Here is a 20,884-nt window from a genome sequence, read left to right as displayed (position 1 = left end):
GGTTGGACAATCAGCATTATTGTCTCCTGAATATCAGGGTAGTCAAAGTACCTGGAAAGCACAAACTGTTCAAGTCAGTTTAGTGGATTCCCTGCATCCTTCCTCCAGGTCAATCCAGCACTCATTTGTCTCAGAGCACTTGGATTTATTGTGACTTTTCTCAAGGTCATGTTGTCAGTTCGTGTTAAGAAGGCATCAGCCCGTCTCCTTCTCTTTCTGTACTTTGGTTTAGTAGCTGTCCAGGAGATCTGAATTGATGGCTTTCCAGTTTCAAGCTTGTTTTGTGGACTAACGCTGCTGCAGTGACTCTACAGTATTCTGAAGCAGGTTATTTGATTGATTCATTTTGACTGCTAAGGTGAAGGCTTTCTCATTGCATCATCATCACTGACAAAATTTTAGTATTTCAATTTTCAAAACATTGGATGAGATGGCATTTAACAGTCAGAGTCATGAAGATGATTGTGTTTGGCTGCTTATATTCTGGACGGTATCATCCATTGCTTAAATATTGCTTCAAAAATATATTTTAAATGAAAAAACCCCCAAACACTTGGAATCACATTGTACCAGTGCAACAATAAATGAATTTATTTGATGCTACAATAATTAATGCATTTTCTTATGTCTTGTTCAATAAACTACACAATGACCAATGCAGTCATGAGTGTCCAGTGTTTTGTGTTTCTAGAGGCAAAGTCCTGCTTGGCTTCACTGTCCCTTGGCTGTCCCACTGTTTTCCTGGACGTCCACCTGTCTCTCAGCAGCTCCACCACTCCAGGCCTGCTTGCCAGCTTGTGGACATCTGTTTACTTCCTCCTCCACCAATTGCCATGGTTGCAACCCCCCCCCCCCCCAACACACCCATACTATCCCAGTCAGAACCCATCCCCTCCCCCTGCCAGACAGCCTTCACCTCTCTCGTGTTTCCCCAAGACACTTATGCACTTATGCTTCTCCTGCCGTCCACCTCATTCAACCCTTCATGTCTCCAGCAACAGAGAGCTCTCTGTGAACTTCGCCTTCACTTTGCTGTTTCGACTGATTGAAAATGCAGATCATGCATCTGTCCAACAAATGCATGGATGCTGTGCAGTTATTTTCTAAGATTTTATCTTGATTTTTTTCAATTTGATTGAGCATGGATATATATATATATATATATATATATATATATATACAGTATATATGCTGTATGTATGTACAGTATAGAGTATATATACTGTGTGTGTATGTGTGTATATATATATATATAAGGCATATATATATATAAGGCATATATATATATAAGGCATATATATATATATATATATATATATATATATATATATATATATATATATATATATATATATATATATATATATATATAATCTTATTTATTTTTTAAATGTCCCTCTCACCCTTCTAGGGTGGTATCTGTGTGTCATCCTCAAGCTCTGGTCCTCTACCAGAGGCCTGGGAGTCTGAGGGTTCTGCGCAGTATCTTACCTGTTCCTAGGACTGTGCTCTTCTGGGCTGAGGCTTCATATGTTGTTCCAGGAATCTGCGCGAGCCACTCTTCCAGTTTGGTGGTAGTAGGAGCACTGCCCCAAGTGCTCCTACTACCATGGGGACCACATTACTCTTGATCTTCCACATCTATTCCAGCTTTTCTTTCAACCCTTGATACTTCTCAATCTTTTCGTGTTCCTTCTTCCTGATGTTGGCATCAGCTGGAATCGCTACATGTATCACCACTGCTCTCTTCTGCTCTTTGTCCACCACCACTATGTCCAATTGGTTAGCCAGCAGCTGTTTGTCATCTGGAAGCTGAAGTCCCAAAGGATCTTAGCCTTGTCGTTCTCAACCACCTTTGGTGATATGTCCCATTTGGATTTGGGTACTTCTATGCATAATGGGTACAGATGTTCCTGTACACTATCACAGCTACTTGGTTGTGGCTCTCCATGTATGTTGAGCAGATGAGCATCTTGCACCCTGCTACCACATGCTTGACTGTCTCTGGGTATTCTTTACATAGCCTGCACCTTGGGTCAGATCTACTGTGTAGATTTTGGCCTCTATTGCTCTTGTGCTTAGGGTCTGTTCTTGGGCTGCCATGGTCAGTGCCTCTGTGCTTGTCTGTCAGTCCAGCTTTATCCAGCCATTGGTAGGTCCTCTTGATATCAGCCACTTCCTCTATCTGACAGTGGTACACACCGTGTAAGGACTTGTTCCTCCATGTTGTCTCCTCTCTTCCTCCTCAAGTTTCTGCTGTCTAAGGCATTCACTGAGCAGTTCATCTGTTGGGGCCATCTTCCTGATGTACTCTTGGATTTTCGATGTTTCATCCTGGACAGTGGCCCTGATGCTTTCTAGTCTTCGGCCTCCCTCTTTCTGCTTAGTTTGCAGCCTCAGGGCGCTGGATTTGGGGAGAAACCCTCAATGCATGGTGAGTCTAGTCTTAATATCTGTGGCTTCTATCTCCTCCTTTGGCCAGTTTATGATCCCAGTGGGGTATCTGATAACTGGAAGTGCATACATGTTAATGGCTCGTACCTTGTTCTTACCATTCAGCTGACTTCTCAGGACTTGCCTTACTCTCTGGAGGTATTTGGCTGTGGTTAACTCCCTTGTGGCCTAATTGCCATTAGCCTGTGGGATTCCAAGGTATTTGTAGCTGTCCTTGATGTCTTCTATCCTGCCCCCTGGTAGGTCGACCCCTTCAGTTCTGATCATCTTGCCTCTTCTTGATACCATCCGGCCACATTTGTCTAATCTGAATGACATCCCTATGTCGTCGCTGTAGATCCTGGTGGTGTGGATCAGTGAGTCGATTTCTCTCTCATTCCTGGCCTACCGCTTGATGTCATCCATGTAGAGGAGTGTTGTGGAAATTCTGTAATTGAAGGCAATCACAAGGAACTGTCTTTGAAGATTTTATTTTACTTTGCTGCAGCAAAAAGTGGGTGAGAGATGCAAGTCAACCTGTGGCTGGGTCGTATGTCATAATTCAGTGAGTGATCATTTTTATACAGGAAAAAGGTATGCAAAACAAGACACACCCTATGAAAGAAACGATACTTTATCAGATACATACAGTGGGAGAGGCAAGGGAGGAAGCTTGTCATGGGCCCTGGTCTTGGAGACTAATAGGTAACATAAAAACATGAATGAAGTGTTCAGTTTTAATGAGTGAGATAAAACATGAAAGACATTATTCTTCTGTGGAGACAGTAATTAATTTTTTTCATCACACTTCCCTCTTTTTGATCATACTTTAATCAACACAATAGTAAAAAAAGCAACAGGTGAAACAAAATCATATAAAAAAAACAGTGCAGTAGACTCAAAACATATAAACATAAATCAGTTTTCATTATTAGCAAAAGGCAGTTCTTTAACAATTTTAAGAATGTCATCAGGTGAGTCAGTTGTGGAGAGAGCAGTATAATGCACAGGATAAGTGCAAATCATGCAAGCAACGAGGGATTTTACGAAAGGAATAACACAACAAGAAAGAACAAAGAGAACAGCTAGAGCCACCCCACACATCAGAGCTATACAAGATAATCAGGACCGCCAACCAAATCCTATGAACCAAGTGGAATCAAGAATGTCATTGTGAATAGCATCTCGAAGAAGATTGAGATTGTGAAGGCCTTGGGGCAATCAGTCCACTATCAGCTGCATTGTCAGGAATGAACGTACAACACGTTTGGTTAAGCAATACACAGACACCTCCAGATGCAGCAAGCATCATATGTAACGTCATACGATTTTGTAAGGCAACTTCACGAATAGCATTGACCTTAATATGTGACGCCTCTAGAAGAGAGAGGGTAGTATTTACAAAGCTAGAAAAATGATAATTCAGTGTTTCATATCAAAGCATCAGTTTCCCAACACCAACTTGTGGAAAAAGAGAATACAAAACCTTTGTGCCTGAAGTCCAAACCTTGTGGTCGGAGGAACATCAGTACCACATACAGGATCATGTGGTGCAAAACTACGGAGTCTGCAAGAGGGATGAAGAGTTGTAGAAACATTGTTTCTAGATTGTATCTGTCAAGACAGTAGGAGCACAACGACCTACCCAATCAGGAGTCAGTTTTACATAAACATAATGACCACAAAGCCAATAAACATCGTGGTTTGGGAGGGTACCTAGAAAGTCAGGGGCTGAAAAATAAAGAATGCATTGGGAACCAGGTGTCGCCTGAGAGGTGTTGAGGGAGAAGTTAGATGAATAGGAAGTACAAGGAGTATAAACATGATCACAATAAGACATGGGGACCTCACCTACCACAAAAGGTGAACCACTGAGAGTACTATCTAGGGAAGTGGTTCTTAACCCGGGTTCGATCGAACCCTAGGGGTTCGGTGAGTCAGTCTCGGGTTCGGCGGAGACAGAGGTCAAGACAAAACACCCGACACAATGTTTTTTCTTGATACAATGTGTCAAAACATCCGACAGATGTGTTGGTGTTTTGTGTCGGGAATTTTGCAAAACACCCGATGTGTCGGCAAAAACACCCTGCACATCGTGTCGGGTGTTTTTGACAAACATACACGAATCACTGTATGTTTGACACATCGTGTCAATTCGCGATGACACGCCCCCATAGCCATCACTGGCTGCAGGTGATCACGCTACATCGATTAGCCTACTTGTGCTACATGGGATTTTGCGCACTCAGTAGTCGATTTATGCCTGTCATGATGGTACGTCATCTGATTGCTTTCTTAATATTTTAATTCATAGTAACTATGTTGAGTAAAAAAAGAAAGTGTTCGGACGAATATGTACAACGTGAATTTACATGTACTGTATAACTGAACGTGATGGGAGTCAGCGTTCTGCATGATTTGCAATGTCAAGTCGAGCAACTGTAATCTCGCACTGGCAAAAATAAAGGAACACTTCCTTAAGCTGCATGGAAAACAAAAGAAACAGACTCTGCTGTGAAAATGACATAAGAGTAGCACTTGCCAAGGTGGACCCACGCATATCTGAACTGGTCTCGAAAGGAAAACCGAAAGGAAAAGAAGAAGATTTTTTTTCTTTTTTCTTCTAAGTGCAAAACAAAAAGTATGCAAATATTGAGAGTACAAAGAATAAACAAGTTAAATCTTCTTTTCCTTTCGGGTTTTCCCTTCAGGGGTCGCCACAGCGAATCAATTTCCTCCATCTAGCCCTGTCCTTTGAATCCTCTTCTCTCACACCAACTACCTTCATGTCTTCCCTCATTACATCCATAAACCTCCTCTTTGGTCTTCCTCTAGGCCTCCTGCCTGGCAGTTCAAAACTCAACATCCTTCTACCAATATATTCACTATCTCTCCTCTGGACATGTCCAAACCATCTCAGTCTGGCCTCTGACTTTATCTCCAAAACCTCTAACATGTACCGTCCCTCTGATGTACTCATTCCTGATCCTATCCTTCCTGGTCACTCCCAGAGAGAACCTCAGCATCTTCATCTCTGCTACCTCTAGCTCTGTCTCCTGTCTTTTCTTCAGTGACACTGTCTCTAGGCCAAACAACATCGCTGGTCTCACCACAGTTTTGTACACCTTTCCCTTCATTTTAGCTGAAACTCTTCTATCACACATCACACCTGACACTTTCCTCCACCCGTTCCATCCTGCCTGGACACGCTTCTTCACCTCTTTTCCACACTCTCCATTGCTCTGGACTGTTGAGCCTAAGTACTTAAAATCCTCCACCTTCTTGATCTCTTCTCCCTCTAACCTCACTATTCCACTTGGGTCCCTCTCATTCACACACATGTACTCTGTCTTACTGCGGCTAACCTTCATTCCTCTCCTTTCCAGGACAAACCTCCACCTCTCTAGCTTCTCCTCCACCTGTTCCCTGCTCTCACTACAGATCACAATGTCATCTGCAAACATCATAGTCCATGGAGATTCCTGTCTAACCTCGTCTGTCAGCCTGTCCATCACCATAGCGAACAAGAAGGGGCTCAGAGCTGATCCCTGATGCAGTCCCACCTCCACCTTGAACTCCTCTGTCACACCTACAGCACACCTCACCACTGTCTTACAGTCCTCATACATGTCCTGCACCACTCTCACATACGTCTCTTCCACTCCAGACTTCCTCATACAATACCACAGTTCCTCTCTGGGCACCCTGTCATAAGCTTTCTCCAGATCTACAAAAACACAATGCAGCTCCCTCTGGCCTTCTCTGTACTTCTCTATCTATAAACAAGTTAAATGTCAACTTCAATTCCTTTGCATAAAAATTGCATATGGTTGACCAAGGTAGACAGGAACAGGTTATCAATGGAGTGATGTGTTTTGATTCACCAATCACTCGTACTCTTCTGGCACAGTTTCTTCTGTTGAGAGTGTATGTGTGTAAGTCTCAACACTATCGTCTGTGTGAATATTGAAGCGTTTATGACCTACAGCCAGCGGTTACAAGCACTCGCTGCTGAAGCATCTAACAGTGTTTGCTAACAGTGTTACTTCTCGCTTTCAACATGCGGCGTTGTTGGTACAGGTTGGACATCAGCCAGTTGTGGCAGCACTTGAATCCACGGCACTTCTTCAGCCACTTTCACCGCGGTGTGGGTGGTGAGAAGAACTTGGAATGGTCCTGTCCAGCGCTGATGTTGCCAGGTCTTTCGGCGGAAGTCCTTTATCAGGACAAAGTCACCGGGTTTGATGGTGTGGAGAGGTGTGGTCGCTGCTTGTGGAAGACCAGCACAAACCTGTGTTCTGATGTCAGAGAGTTTGGTAGTTAATGCAATGCAGTAATTCACCAAGTCATCGTCACAGGTGGTGGTGTCCATGAGGGGTCTGGGGGGTCCAATACCAACATGTGGTGGTACTGCAAAGAGAATTTCAAAGGGAGACAGGTTGCATCGCAGGCGTACATGCAGTCTCATATGCATGTGTACGATGGGTAGGCATTTGATCCATGACAAATGTGTTTCTTCACAGCATTTCACCAGTTTGGATTTCAATGTTCCATTTTCTCTTTCCACAGTTCCACCAGATTGAGTGTGGTAGCTGCAGTGTGTTTTGAAGTCAAAATGAAGTCGGTCTGATAGTTGCAAGATAACATCATTGACATCATTGCTGGAAAAGCTTCAATCCATTTGGAAAACATGTCTACAATAACAAGACAGTACTTTTTACCTTCACAAGGTGTCAGTTCAATGAAATCCATCATTAAATGTTGAAAAGGTCAGGAAGGTGGTGTGTGTCCCACTTGCTATGTAGATTTTCTCGTCTTTCATGGGTTGTTCTGAGCACATATTAAACATGATTGGCAGTATTCAGCTGCATAGGTAGAAAAACTTTTCGTGAACCTTTTCGTGCACATCCCTCCTTTAGACACATGGTGAAGGCCATGTGATAATTTAGCATAGGCAGGAAAGAGGCGGGAAGGAAGACAGACAGACAGACAGACAGACAGACAGACAGACAGACGGACAGACGGACGGACGGACGGACGGACGGACGGACGGACGGATGGACGGACGGACGGACGGAGAGACAGATACTTTATTAATCCCGGAGGAAATTGTATTATTATTATTTTTTTTTAGATAAGGGCTTCCCATGTGGACCAATCCAGACACCGTTGATGAGGGAGGCTCCCGAAGCCTGCCAAAGGCAACCATCATTTAGGGTGGTTGACGGCACACAAATCAGACAGAGAAACGTGGGGAGAGATAAGAAGAAGATAGTGAGGAGAGAGCGGAGGGGGGAGGAAGAAGAGCAGCATTTTTGGCCGCAGCATCTGCGTGTGCATTTCCACGAGATACTGGGTCTGTTGAGGAAGTGTGTGCAGCACACTCACAGACAGAGATAGCAGAGGGGAGAAGAATAGCATTGAGTAATGAAACAACAAGTTTGTGATTCAGAATGGGCTTGCCATCAGACTTCAAGAATTTATGATGGCACCAAAGGGCACCAAAATAATAGACAACTCCAAAAGCATAGCCAGTCTGTGTAAATGGTAACACGATTCCCTCCAGCTAAGCGGCAAGCTTCTGTCAAGGCGATCAATTCTGCAGCTTGTGCAGAGAGATGAGAGGGGAGAGAAGAAGAGAAAACAACCTCATGGTCAGAAACAACAGCATAGCCAACATGAGCACACCCTGTGACCGGGTCATGGGAGGCAGAACCATCTTCTTCTTCTTCTTTTCCTTTCGACTTTTCCCTTCAGGGGTCGCCACTTCGAATCAGCTGCCTCCATCTTACCCTGTCTTCTGATGCAGAAGACAGGGTTAGATCTCTCACACCAACTACCTTCATGTCCTCTTTCACTACATACATAAACCTCCTCTTTGGTCTTCCTCTAGGCCTCCTGCCTGGCAGTTCAAAACACAGCATCCTTCTACCACTATATTCACTATCTCTCCTCTGGACATGTCCAAACCATCTCAGTCTGGCCTCTCTGACTTTATCCCCAAAACCTCTAACATGTGCTGTACCTGGGACGTACTCAGCTCTGATCCTATCCTTCCTGGTCACTCCCAAAGAGAACCTCAGCATCTTCATCTCTGCTACCTCCAGCTCTGTCTCCTGTCTTTTCCTCAGTGACACTCTCTAGACCAAACAACATCGCTGGTCTCACCACAGTTTTGTACACCTTTCCTTAGATTTTAGCTGAAACTCTTCTATCACACATCGCACCTGACACTTTCCTCCACCTGTACCATCCTGCCTGTATGCTTCTTCACCTCTTTTCCACACTCTCCATTGCTCTGGACTGTTGACCCTAAGTACTTAAAATCCTCCACCTTCTTGATCTCTTATCCCTGTTACCTCACTCTTTCACTTGGGTCCCTCTCTTTCACACCTACAGCACACCTCACCACTGTCTTACAGTTCTCATACATGTCCTGCACCGCTCTAACATACTTCTCTGCCACTCCAGACTTCCTCATACAATACCACAGTTCCTCTCTGGGCACCCTGTCATAAGCTTTCTCCAGATCTACAAAAACACAATACAGCTCCCTCTGGCCTTCTCTGTACTCTATCAACATCCTCAAAGCAAATACTGCATCTGTAGTACTCTTTTTTGGCATGAAACCATACTGCTGCTCACAAATGCTCACTTCTGCCCTTAGTCTAGCTTCCACTACTCTTTCTCATAATTTAATTGTATGGCTCATCAGCTTTATTCCTCTGTAGTTGCCACAACTCTGCACATCTCCCTTGTTCTTAGAAATGGGCAGCAGCACACTTCTCCATTCCTCAGGCATCTTCTCACTATCTAAGATCCTGTAAAACAACCCAGTCAGAAACTCTACTGCCACCTCTCCTAGGCACTTCCAAACCTCTACAGGTATATCATCAGGACCGACTGTCTTTCCACTCTTCATCCTCATCAATGCTCTCCTCACTTCATCCTGACTGATCTTTGGTACTTCCTGGTCCACAACAGTCACCTCTTCCAGTCTTTGTTATCTCTCATTTTCCACGTTCATCAACTCTTCAAAGTACTCTTTCCATCTTCCCATCACACTACTGGCACCTGTCAATAGACCTCCATCCCTATCCTTTATCACCTTAACCTGCTGTACGTCCTTCCCATCTCTGTTTCTCTATAGATCAGTCTCTCCCTCCGTACTGTCCAACCTAGCATACAAAACATCATAAGCTTCTTGTTTGGCCCTTTGCTATCTCTACCTTCACTTTACGCTGCATCTCCCTGTGCTCCTGTCTACTCTCCTCAGTCCCCTCTCAGTGTCCCACTTCTTAGCTAACCTTTCTCTGTATACACTCCTGTACCTCCTCATTCCACCACCAAGTCTCCTTATCTACTTTCCTTCCAGAGGACACACCAAGTACTCTCCTACCTGTTTCCCTGATCACATTAGCTGTAGTTGTCCAGTCATCTGGCAGCTCCTCCTGACCACCCAGAGCCTGTCTTAATTCCTTCCTAAAAGTCATGCAACACTCTTCCCTTTTCAGCTTCCACCATTTTGTCCTCTGCTCTGTCTTTGTCCTCTTCATCTTTCTCACCTCCATCCTATGCTGGGAGGCAGAGCCATCTACATAGAAAATGAGATCTGAGATCAACTCGGGGAGTGCAGATGTGATCAAGTTCAGCAGAACATGAATGCCATTCTCCTTCATCTGGGAGGGGAAGGAGAGCAGCATGGTTGAGAGAAGAGCAACGTTCAACAGTAACATGAGGAAGATTCAAAAGAATTGTAGAGTACCGAAGCCATCGAGCTGCAGTGAGATGAGACGTGCGCTGTGGAAGCAAGATGGAAGAAACATTGTGAGGAACACGCAAGTGGAGTTTTGTGTAGCCAACAATCTCACGAGTAGATAACACAGCTAACTCACACGCGGCAACAGCATCCATGCCTGCCTCCCTGTCTCCAGACAGGGAGGCAGGCCTCTGGCCACAGGATCGAGTTAGCGAGAGAAATAACCCACAGGTTTGAAAGTGTCACCGTGTTTCTGTAAAATACCAGATGTCATGTTGCCATGGCGTTTATCAACAAACTGAACAAAGGGTTTGTCAGGATTAGGAAATCCCAATGTGGGTGTAGACTGACAAGCTAACATCAGGCGTTCGAAGTCAGGCGGCGTCAGTCCGGCGTCCTTATCACACAAGACGAGGCCGTCAGAGAGCAATTCAGCATCATGGCACGCACTGGGGAATCCAGATCAGAAAATTTAGGAATAAACTGTCGGCAGTAACAACACATAACCAAAAAGGACAGAACTTGTTTCTTTGTGACAGGTTTGGGACAGTGAACAATGGCTTGCACCCGTGACGGTGACAAATGTTTGCCCTCTGGGGTCACAACGTGTCCCAGGAAGGTGACTTGTTGGGAAACAAACTGAAGCTTGGAGAGAGAAGCTTCATGTCCTTCAGCTGCGAGATGATGAAGCAGAGCAATGGTGTCACGTTCACACTGTTCTTTCGTAGGAGCAACTATCAACAAATCATCCACATACTGGAGGAGAGCAGAGCCTTCTGATAAACATAGAGAGCTCAAACCGCGTGCAAGGGCCTCACAGTAGTAGGTGGGGCTGCAACTCAAACCTTTTCACAGTCGTGTCCAAGTGTATTTCTACCCCTTGAAACAGAATGCGAACCAGAGTTGTGAATCAGGATGAACTGTAACAGAGAAAAAAGCATTAGAGAGATCAACCACAGAAAACCAAGAGGATCCCAGTGGGATCTGAGACATGGTGGTGTAAAGGTTTGGAACACAGGGTGTTGGCGCATGTATAGCTGCATCAACAGCTTGGAGATCTTGAACAAAGCGCCATTCTGTTGGCTGACCTTTGGGTCTGATCTAATTCATAGGAAAAATTGGTGTTTTGACAGGAGAGTCATTACAGGGGACAATCACTCCAGCGTCTAACAGTGAATTGAAGACAGGTGATTCCCTCAATGGCTTCCTTCTGAAGAGGATACTGATGTTGCTGTGGTCTGAAGTTAGATTTTGGTTAAATATGTACTGGTGGACAATTGTTGATCAGACCCACGTCATATTTGTGAGATGCCCACAGATGTTTTGGGACTTGTGCCAGTAATGGTGAAATGTCTGATAGTGTCGTTGAAGTTTGTCGCACGAATTTCGATGAGGGGTAGACTGTTCTAACATTACAGAACGTATGGTGTGCATGCAAGTAGTGAATGGAGTTCTGAAGGTGCCAACAGAATTACAATAGAAAGTGTTTGTCTCATCAAATAATTTTTGCCAATTGTCCGCGTAGTGACATTGTGACAAATAGAACCCACATCTTTCCATTGCACATGCTCTGGTTTGGCGATGGAAACATGTGGAACAGAATTCAGTACATGAAAAAATCATCCCCACAGGGAACATCTGAGACCAACAAGCTGATCCACAGTACAGCAACAGTAATCAGCAACAGTAAAAATTAAAATTAAATTAAATTAAATTAAATTAAAATCCTCGAGATGCTGGGATATAAGATCAACACAGGACATAACAAACAATACCTTCCATGGAAGAGACGGTTAGAGGCCAAGATAAAGGCAACACGGAGAGAAGTCAGCCAGCTAGCCGAGCTACAGAAGGGGAACATGGTGAATAAAGGGGTACCCAGGAAATACAGCAAGCTCTCCGTGCCTGAAGCACTCGAAACTGCCAAACAGAGACTAACGGCTCTGGCTACCCGACTGAAGCGATACACCAAGGATATTGAGGCCAGGAGAATAAACAAGACCTTCTCCACTCAACCAGCAAAGGTGTACTCTCAGTGGCAGGGAAATAGCATCTGGCCAGACACACCAAGAGCTGAGGTGGAGAAATACTGGAAGGGCATATGGGAAAGAGAAGCATCACACAACACCGATGCCCAGTAGCTAGTGGACCTGAGGACTGACCACAGCTGCCTCCCAGAACAAGAAACAGTAACCATCTCAATGGCAGACATCCAAGAAAGAGTGTCAAAGATGAAGAGTTGGTCAGCACCGGGCCCGGATATGATCCATACATACTGGCTAAAGAAGCTGACAGCACTCCATGAGCGTCTAGCAGCACAGATGAACCAGCTGCTAAGGGATGGGATGCACCCAGAATGGTTGACTGAAGGCAGGACAGTCCTGATCATGAAAGACCCACAGAAGGGATCTACCCCATCCAACTACCGGCCAATAAGCTGTCTCAATACAACATGGAAGCTCCTGTCAGGCATCATGGCGGCTAAGATGAGTAGGCACATGCATCAATATATGAGCAGGGCACAGAAAGGAGTTGGTAGTAACACCAGGGGAGCCAAGCACCAGCTACTGGTGGACAGAGCAGTACACAGAGACTGTAAGAATAGGCAGACCAACTTGTGCACCGCCTGGATTGACTACCAGAAAGCCTACGACTCAATGCCACACACGTGGATACTGGAATGTCTGGAACTGTATAAGATCAACAGGACACTAAGAGCCTTCATCAAGAACTCAATGGGGAAGTGGAAGACAACCATGGAGACTAACTCCAAGCCAATTGCCCAAGTTAACATCAAGTGCGGCATATACCAAGGGGATGCACTATCACCACTGCTGTTCTGCATAGGCCTGAACCACCTCAGTCACATCATCACAAAGAGTGGCTACGGATACCGATTCCGAAGTGGGACAACAATCAGCCATCTCATCTACATGGATGACATCAAGCTGTATGCCAGGAATGAGCGAGAAATTGACTCACTGATCCACACCACCAGGATCTACAGCGACGACATAGGGATGTCATTCGGATTAGACAAATGTGGCCGGATGGTATCAAGAAGAGGCAAGATGATCAGAACTGAAGGGGTTGACCTACCAGGGGGCAGGATAGAAGACATCAAGGACAGCTACAAATACCTTGGAATCCCATAGGCTAATGGCAACCATGAGGAGGCCGCAAGGAAGTCATCCACAGCCAAATACCTCCAGAGAGTAAGGCAAGTCCTGAGAAGTTGGCTGAATGGCAAGAACAAGGTCCAAGCCATCAACATGTATGCACTGCCTGTCATCAGATACCCCGCTGGGATCATAAGCTGGCCAAAGGAGGAGATAGAAGCCACAGACATCAAGACGAGAAAGCTCCTCACCATGCATGGAGGGTTTCACCCCAAGTCCAGCATCCTGAGGCTGTACACTAAGCGGAAAGAGGGAGGCCGAGGACTAGTGAGCATCAGGGTCACTGTCCAGGATGAGACATCAAAAATCCAAGAGTATATCAGAAAGATGGCCCCAACAGATGAACTGCTCAGTGAATGCCTTAGACAGCAGAAACCTGAGGAGGAGGAGGAGGAGGAGGAGGAGGAGGAGGAGACAACATGGAGGGACAAGCCCCTACACGGCATGTACCACCGTCAGATAGAGGAAGTGGCTGATATCAAGAAGACCTACCAATGGCTGAATAAAGCTGGACTGACAGACAGCACAGAGGCACTGATCATGGCAGCACAAGAACAGGCCCTAAGTACAAGAGCAATAGAGGCCAATATCTACCACAGTAAATCTGACCCAAGGTGCAGGCTATGTAAAGAAGCCCCAGAGTCAGTCCAGCATGTGGTAGCAGGGTATAAGATGCTCGCCAGCTCAGCATACATGGAAAGGCACAACCAAGTAGCTGTGATAGTGTACAGGAACATCTGCACCCAGTATGGACTTAGAAGTACCCAAATCCCAATGGGACATACCACCGAAGGTGGTTGAGAACGACAAGGCTAAGATCCTGTGGGACTTCAGCTTCCAGACCGACAAACAGCTGCTGGCTAACAAACCGGACATAGGGGTGATGGACAAAGAGCAGAAGAGAGCAGTGGTGATATATGTGGCGATTCCAGGTGACGCCAACATCAGGAAGAAGGAACACGAAAAGACTGAGAAGTACCAAGGGTTGAAAGAACAGGTGGAGCAGATGTGGAAGGTCAAGGTTAATGTGGTCCCCATGGTAGTAGGAGCACTTGGGGCAGTGACCCCCAAACTGGAAGAGTGGCTCGCGCAGATTCCTGGAACAACATCTGAAGCCTCAGTCCAGAAGAGCGCAGTCCTAGGAACAGCTAAGATACTGCGCAGAACCCTCAGACTCCCAGGCCTCTGGTAGAGGACCCGAGCTTGAGGATGACACACAGATACCACCCCACAAGGGTGAGGGGGACATTTTTTATTTTATTCTTTATATATATATATATATATAAGCTCACTTCAAGACCTCACGCTGTCACGCTTCTGGCGTCTAACTGGAAGTTCGGGCCGCTAGCCCAGATAGCTCCGGTCTTCACATTTGTCCACTTACGGAGCCATTTTGGCTTCATCAAACAAAGCGGTTTATATTCTTTGATTGTGACGGACCTCACGTTGTCATATGGGGAACACCGATTCTTTATTCACCAGGACTGAACTCACGAAGTCTGCATCTACTACAGTTAAACTACAGTTACTGCCATTATAGGGCTTTTTGTTTGACAGTAATGATTGATATACGAAAGAATTGCCCTCTTCTTTTTTTTTATAAATTATCTAAAAAAGTGACGTAACTTCTCTCATTCACAATCTTTTCCCATTTTCAAATAATTAATAGTCCTCTTAAAGAGTCACAAGATATGTGTCATGAAGAAAGAAATTACCATGTAACCTGTTTCTAAACCATAATTCATATATGTCAAAATTATACATTTAGATTCTTCTTATTCTTTCAGTCTAAAGCAAAGAATCACCTTCACTGATGTGTTTTACAATAATCTCACAGCTGACAAGGACATGTCACAATGACATTTGCTGACTGTTGAGTACATGCTCGGTTTTGGCCTGAAACCCTGTGAAACACAGCTCCCTACTGAGAACCAAATATTCACTTCTGCTCCTTGTCCCATATGCCACCAACCTAATGTCCCACCTCCTGCATGGATCTTTTTCTTTCCAGTTTCCCCTGACAGGCTGCAGCAGTGGACAGTGGTCTGTGGGGAGATCACCGAGGGAGGTGCAATGCAGCCAGTGATCAGAATGAATCAGAGTTATGCATGACATTCAAAGGAGAGGCTCCAGAATGTGACAACAGCTGAGGGTAAAAGTGAAGCTTTTCTGCCTGAGGGGAGAGGAATGGATGACAATGAGAGTTCGGCCAGCTGGGAAAAGAGTCCACTCATTTTGTTGGCTCTTTAAAAATGCAGACATGATATTTGTCGTCTCATTCAAAGCAGTGGGTTTGGTGTTTACGTAGATCAATTAACTCATGAACACGGCCACCACAATGAACCATCTCTGAACTATAGACAGCTTAAATATTGTGTCAAAGATTAATAGACAACCTACTTCCTAATCCTACATTTGTGTCGTTCTTATAACATGATCATTCCAGAGACAAGCAAGTTTTTCTAAAGTGAACCAAATGTATAAATTTTTTTAATTTGCAGCAACAAAAACAGATTTGAATAAAATAGGCAACACCAAACTTTGTTTAACTTTAGACTTTGAAAAGTGTCCCAGATTTGAGACCTAGAAGTAATTACTATTCAAGGAGTAACACAACAATGGAGCTCATTTAAGTGGCCATGTTATGTTTGTTTTCTTTCCACATTGGAGCCTGTTGGGACTGATTGCTGTATCGTGTGACACCTCTGAAGCTCCACATCTCACCTTTCTCTGATCTGTGACCCTTCCAACAGAGTCTCAGCCAGAGCTGCCAGTGAAACTGATACCGCTTTACAATAACTAGCACAAAGTCCTTTTTATGTAAACCAGTTATATAGCTGCAAGGTTGAGAACAGTTTACATCCAACACTGCATAATTTAATATGAATTCCTGACCTTCGTGGGCTTCATAATGACAAGGTGTTTCAGTTTCTTCTGTTTGGCAGTTTCTCTCTGTGCCGTGTTTTTGAGACAAATCTTAGACATATCCAGATATCACTTTACTTCTATCATGTAAAACTGAGCACAGACATTTGTGCTCTCCAGGGATCGGCTGTCACTCCCATCACTAGATAGGCCCATCATATCTCTTCCTTTGAATCATTAAGTGAAAACATGTAAAGTGAAAATTGAATTTAAACAATTTTCCTTTGATGTATATTCCTTCGAAGCGGTGTGACACACTTTCAGACCACAGCACAACAGGAAGAAATTTATGTGTGAATGTGAGCAAACTGGAATGTACTGTAAAACAACAAAACTGAAAAAAGTGTATCACCAGATTACCAATCGTTGTGCTATTTGTTTCCAGAGTACACAAGGATGAAGCTCTGTTATTTGGATCTTCCATAACGATGAATCCAGTTTTCATTTTGATTGAACTTCTTAGCTTCGTCTTACATAAATCCCTATGACTCCATTATCTCCATCATCTGAGCTACAGTGCCTTGCAAAAGTATTGTCCCCCCAAGAACTTTCTGACATTTTGCTACATTTCAGGTTTTAAACTTAAAGATAAAAAACTGAAAATATTTTTCAAGAATAAAAAACAGGTGAGACACAGTCGTGAAGTGGAACCAAATTTATTCAACATTTTATATTGTTTTTACAAATAAAAAACTGAAAAGTAGGACGTGCAAAAGTATTGGCCCCCTTTGAGTTAATACTTTGTACAACCTCCTTCTGCTGCAATCACAGCTGCAAGCCTTTTTGGGTATGTTTCTATAAATTTTGCACATCTTGGGACAAAAATATCTGCCCATTCCTCCTTACCAAACAGCTCCAAGTTCTTTAATGTTGGATTGAGATCATTTGTCCACAGCAATTTTCAGATCTTTCCACTGATGCTCTATTGGATTGAGATCTGGACTTTTGCTTGGCCATTCTAACACCTTTATATGGTTAGTTTTAAACCATTTCATTGTAGATTTGAATTTATGTTTAGGATTATTGTCCTTTTCGACGGTGAACCTCCACCCCATCCTCAGGTCTTTTGCGGACTCCAACAGATTTTCTGCCAGAATCGCCCTGTATTTGGCTCCATCCATGTTCCCATCAACTCTAACGATCTTCTCAGTCCCTGCTGAAGAAAAGCAACCCCAGAGCATGATGCTGCCACCATCATATTTGATGGGGATGGTGTTTTCAGGGTGATGTGCAGTGTTACTCTTAAGCCAAACGTAACATTTCGCATTCAGCCCAAAAAGTTAAATTTTGGTCTGATCTGACCAGAGTACCTTGTTCCTCATGTCATCTGTGTCCCATGTGGCTTCTTTCAAAGTCCAAACGGGCCTTTTTATGGTCTCCTTTCAGAAATGGCTTTCTCCTGCCACTCTTCCATAAAGGCCAGATTTATGCAGAGTACGACTAATAGTTGTCTTATGGACAGACTGTCCCACCTCAGCTGTTTATGTCTGCGGGTCATCCAGCGTGATCATGGGCCTCTTGGTTGCTTCTCTGCTTTGTTTCCTTCTTGTTTGGGCTGAAAGTTTAGAGGGACGGCCAGGTCTTGGTAGGTTTGCAGTAGTTTTATGCTCTCTCCATTTTGATATTATTGCTTGCACAGTGCTCCGGGAGAAGTTTATATATTCTGAAATCTTCTTGTATCCCATTCCTGCTTTGAATATTTCCACAACTTTATCTCGGACCTGCCTGGTGTGATCTTTGGTTTTCATGATGCTGTTTGTTCTCGGGTGTTCCTTTTACAGACGTCTGAGACCAGCAGGAGCATTTACACTGAGACCAAATGATACATAGGTGCACTCTGTTTGTCATTGTTAGTCATTTAGGTCAACATTGGATCATTCAGAAGTCATCAGGGAACTTCTGGAGTCGGTTAGCTGAGCTGAGAGAACAGGGGGCCAATACTTTTGTACATCCTACATTTCAGTTTTTGATCTGTAAACACAATATAAAATGTTGAATAAATTTGGTTCCACTTCACGATTGTGTCTCACATGTTGTTGTTTCTTGAAAAATATTTGTAGCAAAATGTCAAAAAGTTCCTGGGGGCCAATACTCTTGCGAGGCACTGTACATATTGGTGGCAACACCGTGACTGGGGAGTGTGACCGTCCAACCAATTGTTTAAACTCCCAGGATCCAACTAATCCAAGTGATGGAACATCATCAATCATTTATACCTGAATTTGTGTAATATAATTGATGCATTATAATTTGTTCAAGAGATTGGTTAATCAATCAACTGTCTTGACCCAAAACCGCATTGGATTAATGGATGACATTTCAACATATCTTGATTCCAAATCATAAATATGAATTTCCAGGAAAGGATATCTGTATACTTTGAAGAAAGATCTCCACCAGGCTGGCAATTGGTGACGTGCACGCGATAAAAAAAAATTGATAAGAGCCCATCAGGAACTGAAAGGAAGAATCCAAGATCAGATTTTTTTCTGACAGAAATTAAACGCACATATAATTAGATATCTAAACCTCATCGCCTAATGTCAGTGCAGTTTCATATGTTGCCCCTCTGATGTCATCTCCAGCCCAGGGCGCATTGGGCGGGTCCGGGCGCTCGTTGGCTTTAGGACCCAGTGGTTCCTCCACGGAGGCAGGCAGCGGCTCGGCTGAAGCAGACAAAGACAGAGGGAGAGGCGGCTTGCCGGTATCCTGCAGCATCGACTCTCACGTCCACATACACACACGCACACACACCACGCTCACACACACTCCACTCCGTGATCTGCGACGCAGGTGAGTCTTCTAACGAGTGGGATCATCCGCAGACTTAATTGATGAGAGGAGAGGATTAAAAGTGTTCCTGTTTTGGAAATTCAGATGCCTGGATGCGTTTCTGTGCGTGTTTAGATTTAAATATGTGTTTAAACAGGTGGCGCGTGAGTAGGTTTCAGCGCAACCAACCCTTCCTCCTAAAGAATAAGACCTTTGCTGATCAGACCCTCATGGCCCCACTCATCCATCATACATGAGGAGAGTCGTGTGATGAAACTTCTTTTTCCTCTTTTGTGATTGAGATTTTAAAGTACTTGCGTGTTTGTGGATGTTTGCTGTACCTGGATCAGCTCTGAGGAGGATGGCTCGGGTCACAATGTGCTGCTTGGTTTGTTAGAAGTGTGTAGTCATCAGTGTGCTGTGTGGGTGGTTCAGACAGGAACACAGAACCAGTGATTCTTCATTATGTTAGTGCAGTGCTAGTTGTAATGCTACTTTAATTTGAGAGATGCTGGTTGCGTTGGTGGTTTCGTTCAGTTTTTGAGAAGCCGTTAGCTCCTTAGTTTACAGTGAAGAGATAATAATCATCAGGACGCATAACTGACTGCTATATTTTAATAGTGAGAAGCTTTAATAGGTTTTTTTTTTTTGAGTCACACTGGAGAAGGAGTCGGCTGCCCCTCCAGGAGGAGCCGTGACAATGATGTCACTCCGAAAGCAGGCATCCTGTCCGAGACAATGGACTGTCCTATTCGCTGCTCTTCTGGGGAAGGGTCACTGCTAGTTCTGCTCATAAGCGTGCCAGATGGGCTAAAACCTGGCCTTTATCAGCTGAGGAGGGCCCAAAGAACACCCCCCTCACCCCCACCCCGCACCCCCCATCAATTCTGTCATAAAACGCCAGCAGTGGACTGAAGGGCCTGGCCACATGGATGAGTAGTGGCAGCACGCACTCTATCTCATAAAGTATGTCTACTCTTGGGGTCGTCTGCATGGTGCCGATGCATTATGCAGGGCTTTACACCACTGAGGTTAACGAGGAACTGTAAAGGGTTAAAGGCTTCATGAACAAATGAAAAAGAAAAGGGTGACGTAGGAACTATGGGTTGATGTTGACTAGAAATCTAAATGGATTGTTCTTTAAGGTCAGTATCGTAGTCTCACTAGATTGTGATGTTTAAAGACAGTATTAATCTTCATTGAATTTCCTCAGTCACAATAAAAAAGAATATCAGAAAAATGTAAGAGTAACAGACGTCTTCTATGGTCTCATTTTGTATGACCACATATCCATGCTTACACTGAGCTAAAATACAGAATAGGATAGAATAGAATTGAATAGAATGGAATCTGTGTCTTTCTGCAGAAGAAATGTCTGAAACAACTGATTATCATGATTATCTTCAGATGTGAAGCTATACATATGTCTGGAAAAACAGTTCAAACACATGAGGCAAAAGGGAAATGTCTTAGCTTACACAATATTTAGGTCCTTTAGAAGTCTGACCTCATTGAACACCACGACACTATTGCACATGGAGACAATGTGATGTAATGATGTATTCTGAGTAGCCTGACTACAGTTCCTCTCAAAGTTATGATAATTAATGATTTACAAGGACCTCTCATTAGGAGAAGCCCTGAAGGTTAGTTTGAATTGGAGATATACACAAACAAGTATATGTCACACTTAAGATACCATTCAATGAGTTTTAATGGTTTTTGAGTATTAAATTGGTCTCAGTTGACAAGGTGGAAAAAAATTCTGTTCTTCTTTTCCTTTACCCTTCAGGGATTGCCATAGTGAATCAGTTGC

The 20,884-nt window shown here is 44.0% G+C and overlaps 1 protein-coding gene across 2 annotated transcripts in view; it reads left to right on the top strand.

The window, feature by feature from the left end:
• Window positions 1-18,957: 18,957 nt before the first annotated feature.
• LOC137606724 (neuronal migration protein doublecortin-like) overlaps window positions 18,958-20,884 on the top strand; it is a 41,930-nt gene continuing 40,003 nt past the window's right edge. For both annotated transcript variants that reach the window (XM_068332118.1, XM_068332117.1), the window contains exon 1: window positions 18,958-19,089. The gene's annotated coding sequence lies outside the window, so the exon portion shown is untranslated. The remainder of the gene's footprint in view (window positions 19,090-20,884) is intronic.

The sequence above is a fragment of the Antennarius striatus genome, chromosome 13 (genome assembly GCF_040054535.1).
Source record: "Antennarius striatus isolate MH-2024 chromosome 13, ASM4005453v1, whole genome shotgun sequence".
Lineage (NCBI taxonomy): Eukaryota > Metazoa > Chordata > Actinopteri > Lophiiformes > Antennariidae > Antennarius > Antennarius striatus.
Note: the sequence above shows the minus strand (reverse complement) of the source record. Positions and strands in the feature narration are given on the sequence as shown.